Source organism: Lontra canadensis, unplaced genomic scaffold (assembly GCF_010015895.1).
Source record: "Lontra canadensis isolate GAN:19392208 unplaced genomic scaffold, GSC_riverotter_1.0 scaffold63, whole genome shotgun sequence".
In the NCBI taxonomy this organism is placed as follows: Eukaryota; Metazoa; Chordata; class Mammalia; order Carnivora; family Mustelidae; genus Lontra; species Lontra canadensis.
The window spans coordinates 11,949,506-11,956,586 of record NW_022631057.1 but is presented as its reverse complement, the minus strand read 5'-3'; positions in this window follow the sequence as shown (position 1 = coordinate 11,956,586).

Sequence of the window (7,081 nt, the reverse complement as noted above, 5' to 3'; positions counted from 1 at the left end):
CCACCAGAGCTACCTCCCCTGGGGCAACCCACCAACGTAGCTGTCCCCAAACATGATCTCTCCCCGCTGCCTTCAGGGGCTGCTCCCCTCCACTTGAAACCCAGGGGGGGATCCAAAAAGGACAGGTGGGCAGCCACCAGAGTCCTCTGGCAAACTAATAACAGATGCCAGTTATTCTGCGTAAAAGCTCCTGGGAATCCTTTCTTGTACTAGAGACTTGGGGGGTAGGGTGTACTAGGGGCAACCAAGGGCCAGCTGCTGGGACCTGAGCCCTGACGGTCCCCTTGACTTCAGAAATGCCTCCCCCGCTTAGAAAATCAGCTTTCCACTGTGCTTTTTCACTTGCTGAAGAGCCAATGATTTTGACTCTCCCTTATCAGCTTGGGGCCTAGATCCTTTGGCCAGCCAGGAGAAGAAGCCCCCCGAGAGCCAGTGGCACCCCCCCAAGTGGATGCAGAACGTGGCAAAGGGCTGATCCAGATTGGGTCTTCCTCCATGGGCTTCCTTAACAAACTCAGGACCTGAAGTCATCGTCTAGGACAGATGAGAAGAGGGATACGTTCTTCATGGATGTGAGGGGTTAATTGAAGAACCCTACTGTTGACTTGAAAATAAATAGATGGTATGTGCAAGTATTTGGGGAAATTCCCATGGAAGTGCCCAGAAAACCTTTCCGTCTTCCCTCCACTGTTTCTTCCAAGCTCCTTCAACTCAATGACCCTGCCCAACAGGTTGGGCTGGCCCAACCTGGAAAAAAAAGCCCCAATTCCTAACATCAGCCTGACCTATGCTGTGTGTCTGTGTGTTGAGTGAGCCGGTCAGCTAGCAAGTCTTCTTAGAGTTAAAGGAGAGGGTGCTGGCAAAGAGCCAACAGATTCTTGGCCTACAATCATTGCTTCTCTGTGATTTCATTATGCCATCTGGCTGCCAATGGAACTCAAGACTTGGAAGGCAGAATACAATGTTATCTGGGATTCACTGTGCCCAGCACCTGAAGTGCCAAATTCCAGGAGGACAAGAACTTTAGCCAATGACAACTCATCTCCCCTACTCCACCTCCTTCAAAGTCCATCTCAGGCCCAGGAGGTAGGGGAAGGTCACAGAGCCTCAAGACATCCCAAGCGGAGGTGTCCTTTGAACCAAGTCTCCAGACAGTGGAGGTAAAATTGGAAACGCATGGGGTAGAGGGAGAATTTGACAAAGACCTCACTACCGGAAGACTTTGAAAAGAACCCAAGCAAAGTCAAACAGACCGCTGTCTGGACATGACTGAGGCAGGAAAGGAGGCCAAGGTAGTGAAATAATCCAGAATTTCAATACTTTTGAATGTTCTTCGTGATACTGACCTGTGACGATGGGATCCCCGGGGAAGCCCGGGACTCGCGATATTTGTGTAATTTATTTAATTTAAACAGCATTCTCCTTTTGTTCATTTTGGTAATAAAGTGGTTTTGAAATGTGAACAAATGCGTGTGTTTGGCGGGTTTTACATCAAGGCAAAGTAAGTCACCTCCAGAATAGGTTGGCCTTGCTTTGCTCTGTCCTAGAGGGAAACGAGGGGCTAACAGCCATCCACCAATACAATGGAAGATTTCAGGATATTTCTTTCACTGTTGGCAAATCATATGGATGGAAAAAAAAAAAAGGAGTATGATATGAAAGAGTTAAACAACAAAGTCAACTGTCTTGATCTGGTGGACATGTGTTACATTGCACACACAACATTTAAAATTTCTACTTCCTAAGTACACATAACATATTTATAGAAGTTGATCACATTCTAGGCTCTAAATCATTCTCAACAAATTTTGAAGAAGAGGCATTTTCCACAAGCAATGACCACAATACATCGAAGCTAAAAATCAATTACAAAAAGACAACTTGCACCAAAAAAGGATGCCTTTAGAATTTTTTTAAGATTTTATTTATTATTTATTTGACAGAGAGACACAGTGAGAGAGGGAACATAGCAGAGGAAAAGGGAGAGGAAGAAGCAGGCTCCCCGTGGAGGAGGGAGCCTGATGCAAGCAAGGCTCGATCCCAGGACCCTGGGATCATGACCTGAGCCCAAGCCAGACACTTAGCAACTGAGCTACCCAAGCGCACCCCCCCAACTTTAGAATTTTTTTTTTAAATACTTCTAAATAACCCAGAGTCCAAAAAGAGATCATATGGAAAACTGAAAACATTCAGACTTAAACAAGAATGCAAATACTAGGGACGCCTGGGTGGCTCAGTTGGTTAAGCAGCTGCCTTCGGCTCAGGACATGATCCCAGCGTCCTGGGATCGAGTCCCACATCGGGCTCCTTGCTCAGCAGGCAGCCTGCTTCTACCTCTGCCTCTGCCTGCCATTCTGTCTGCCTGTGCTCGCTCTCTCTCCCTCTCTCTCTGACAAATAAATAAATAAAATCTTTAAAAAAAAAAAAAGAATGCAAATACTACGTATCAAAATAGTACAGGGAGGGGCACCTAGCTGGTTCGGTCACTTAAGTGTCTGCCTTCAGCTCAGGTGATGATCCCAGGGTCCTGGGATGGATTCTCACATTGGGCTCCTTGCTCCACAGGGTGCCTGCTTCTCCCTCTGCCTGCCACTCCCCCTGCTTATGCTCCCTGTCTCTCTCTCTCTCTGTGTCAAATAAATAAATAAAATCTTTAAAGAAGGAAAAAAAAAAAAACCCTGCAGGGAGGGGCACCTGGCTGACTTAGTCAGTAGGGCATGCAATTCTTGATCTCCCAGTTGTTCAAGCCCTACATTGGGTGGGTTGAAGCCCTACGCTGGTTGTAGAGATTACTTAAATAAAATCTTCAAAAACAGAAAAGAAAAAGTTGACAGTTAATGAACCAGATATTCAACCGTGGTAGTTAAAAACAAACAAACAAATAAACTCAAAGAAATCAAAAGAAAAAGATAGTAATGATAGTATAGCTAACATTTATTGAGCTGTTACTATAAGCTTCCAAATGCTTTAGACGTATTAACTCAATTAATCCTCCCAGCAATGCTGAGGGGTACAGATTCTTATTATCCCCATTTCATGGATAAGGAAACTGAAACTCAAAAAGGTGTGTCTGTTGTTTGTTTTTTAAGATTTTTATGTATTCATTTGAGAAAGAGGGAGGTCGAGCACAAGTTGGGGATGGGGGGCTCAGAGGCAGAGAGAGAAGCAAGCTCCCTGCTCAGCATGGAACTGAGGACGAGGTGTTCCATCCTAGGACCTGGAGATCAGGACCTGAGCTGAAGGCACACACTTAACTGACTGAGCCACCCAGGCAACCCCAGACAGGTTTTATGTAAGTTTCCCACTCAACACAACTCCATGAACATGAAGGAGCTTAATATTTCCACCCAAGGGGTGCACCTGGGTGGCTCAGTCGGTTAAGCAGCTGCCTTCCGCTCAGGTCATGATCCCGGGGTCCCCAGCTCAAGCCCCACATCGGGGGGGTAGGAAGGGTAGGAAGCAGGAAGCCTACTTCTCCCTCTCTGTCTATCCCTGCTTGCGTTCCCTCTCTTGCTGTCAAATAAATAAATAAAATCTTAAAAAAAAAAAAAAGATTTCAACCCAAGTAATCTGGCTCTAGAGCTTCAGCTCTTAACTACTACAAAGTTAAAAACTTAAGTGAAATGAATAAATTGCTAATAAAATATAATTTACCAAAATGAAATTAAAAAAAAAATAAAAACAGTAGAAAGTCTGAAAATCCTCCAGCCATTAGGTAAAACAGAGAAAACACCAGGCTCAGATTACTTTATTTTTTAGAATTGTTAGAAAAATATATTATGTTTCGGGGCCAATTTCATAATATATATATAAAATTTCAGAGAATGCAAAAAAGAGAGAGAGAGGAAAGTCAAGTAGAAATAAGTCTCTCTCTCTGTAAAAGTAATCCAAAGGTAGATATGCCCGGGCTGGGATTGTCATGAGGTTCCCCTAGGACTCGGGCTACTTTCCTCCTGAGGTGTAGAACTCACCATCATGGTCCAACACGGTTGCTAGAGCTGTGGCCATCACATCTGAGCACGGAGAGAAGGATTTAACAAGAGTGTGTCTATAAAAACACCTCCTTGAATCACATGGAACACTTTGGCTTACCTTCCATTCTCCAAATGTAGTCATAGGGCAAAAGTCAGCTGCCCAGGGTTGGGAAATGTGGTCTTGCAGCTGAATATTCAACTGCTGAGCTCAAACCCAGGATTCTTGCTACTTAGAAAGAAGGGGAATGATAATGGGGTCAGCTGGAAATCTCTACTATTTTGTCTGAGATTTCCAAGGCTATTATAACACTTGATATTGAATCCCAAAAAAGACACTATTAGAAAGAAAAACTACAGGCCAAAATCAAATTCATAAACAGAATTGCAAAAATCCTTAAGGAAAAATCCAGCAGTGGGTTTATCTAAGTAATGGTTTTTCCCAGGGTGGTTTACATTTTTTTAATTTATTAATGTGATTCACTACATTAACAGACTGAGGGAGAAAAGCGTTTTGCCTGATATGGAAACACATTTTAAAGCTATAATAATTGAGTTAGTCATATTAGCATAGAAATAAACAAAGAAACCAAGGCAAAAAAAAAAAAAAAAAGCCCATTAACAGGCCCTTTCACATATGAAAACATAGTAAAATGTCAGAGCTGGTCCTGCCAATCTCTGAGGACAGGGTAGCCTATTTAAGGAACGGGTGTTGGGAAAATTTGTTATCTCATTGGAAAAAAAATGAAATTGGACTGTGACCTTATACCACTTACAAAAAAGTCAATTCCAGATGGATTAAGAACTTCACTGTAAAAGTTTAAACCTTTTAAGAGATAACATATTAAAATATATTTATGACCTTGAACTAGAGACTTACTAAATAATAAACAAAAAGTACCAATGATTTTTTTAAATGATAAGTTCACCAACATGAAAATTAAGACTTTAGTTCATCGAAGACCATAATGTGAAAACACATGACACAAATGGATAGAAATATTGCAACATAAGCATAACTGATAAAATATTAGTATTTAATATATAGAAACTCCTGGGTGCCTGGGTGGCTCAGTGAGTTAAGCCCCTGCCTTTGGCTCAGGTCATGATCTCAGGGTCCTGGGATCGAGGGCTGCATCTGGCTCTCTGCTCAGCGGGGAGCCTGCTTCCCCCCCCCCCTCTCTCTCTGCCTACTTGTGATGTCTCTCTCTCTGTCAAATAAATAAAATAAATAAATATATGTATAGAAACTCCTAAGAGCCAGTAAGACAAATGACTCAAAATAAAAATGGGCAAAAGACAGAGAGAGTGATTTTACTGAGACACAAGAATATCCAGTAAGCAAATGAAAAGATGCCTAAAGTCCTTAATAAATTGGAAATACAAATCAATACCACTATGAGATATCCTTTTTCCAGCCGCTAGCTGGGCAAAATTAAGACGTCTGAAATGCCAAGCGCTCATCAGACTATGCAGAACATGAAGCAACAGGAGATCGTACACTCAGCACAGCTTACTGAGGGGAGTGAACTAGTTCAATGGCTTTGGAAAATAACTCGGCATTATCCTATAAAGCTGAACATTCGCATATAATGCAACCCAACATTCCCACTCCTAGATAGAGACCTCCGAGAATCTCTTTCCCCTGTGGCTCAGGGCACATGAACGATCGGTGTTGACATTATTTGCAGAATGCAGTAGCCTGCACAGGGAATCGGGACAGCCTGCCGTGGGACAGAACCGTAGGGACAAAGCCCACAAACTCCTGGTAGGGTGAAAACCGCAGACTGTAAAAAGCATGCTGTCACTTTTATAAAAGCAAGCGAAACCAAACTCTCTCTCTTTCTCTCTCTTTCTTTCTCCTAACCCTCTACCTGGTGGAATGATTGAAAGCACACTCAGACACACCCCATTTCAGGGAGTGGTCACCTAGAGCAGGGAACGGAAGAAGCGGAAGAAGCGAGGCACTAGGATACACACACGCCTTTACCATTATTGATTTTGGGGTCGCTTATTTGCTTTACGCCTTCATTGCATATAGAGAGTATCAAATGTTACATGGTAAGAGAATTTAAAGGATATTTAAATTCAGGGAAACATTTTTAATATAAGCTAAAGGAAAGAAGCAAAATACAGGACTTTGTATATGGTATATATCTGGTTTTTTGGTTTTTTTTTAAACAGACGCACATTGGAAGCTCCTAAATTGAAGAGATTTGGGGCAGTATCTATGTAGTTAGTTGAATGTTATGAGTGTAAAGCGAGCATGGGGGTTGGAAGCATACAGGGGAAAAAGGAGTTTTTAAAGTCACTTGTGATCTACTGGAAAGAGATTATGTTAAACCAAATAAATATATCACTTCTCCCTCTTTGTCTTCTGAAATGACTACAGTGGACATCCTTATTTAGCCATCCCCACCCCCCAACCCCCCACCCCCCCCACCGCACCCCCACACCCCACCCTGTTTGATTTAATTGACCCCCTCCCTTGGGTGGTCTTTCTATTTAAATCAGGGAAACGGAACTAGATCTCCCAAATGCACTTGGATCTTGTGTTTGAGAAAAATCAACCTGCTTCCCTCTCTCTCTCTCTCTCTCTCTCTGCCTACCTCTCTGCCTACTTGTGATCTCTCTCTGTCAAATAAATAAATTAATCTTTAAATAAATAAATAAATAAATAAATAAATAAATAAGACATACACCTTATATGTGAGTGTTTGAGGGCATAAAAAAAGTTGAATAACACATCAAAATATTATGAGTGAGTATCTCTGGATAATGATTTTTTATTTTTCATATAAAAGGCAAAAGTTTAAAACTGTAAAAGATAACACATCAAAATATATGTATGACACTGAAATAGAGAAAGATTTATTAAGCAAGAAAATAAAAAGGACTAACTGTGTAAGAAGCATGATTTGTTTTCTTTATATTTCCTTGTATTCTCCAAATAATTCTCAAGGGCCTAAATGTGTACTAATCTTAAAATCATAAAAATTTTGAAGTTTGGGGGTGCCTGGGTGGCTCAGTTGGGTAAGTGTCCTGTGATGGAACCCTGCGTCCAGCTCTGCCTTCAGCAGGAAGCTTGCTTTTCCCCCTCTACCTCTGTG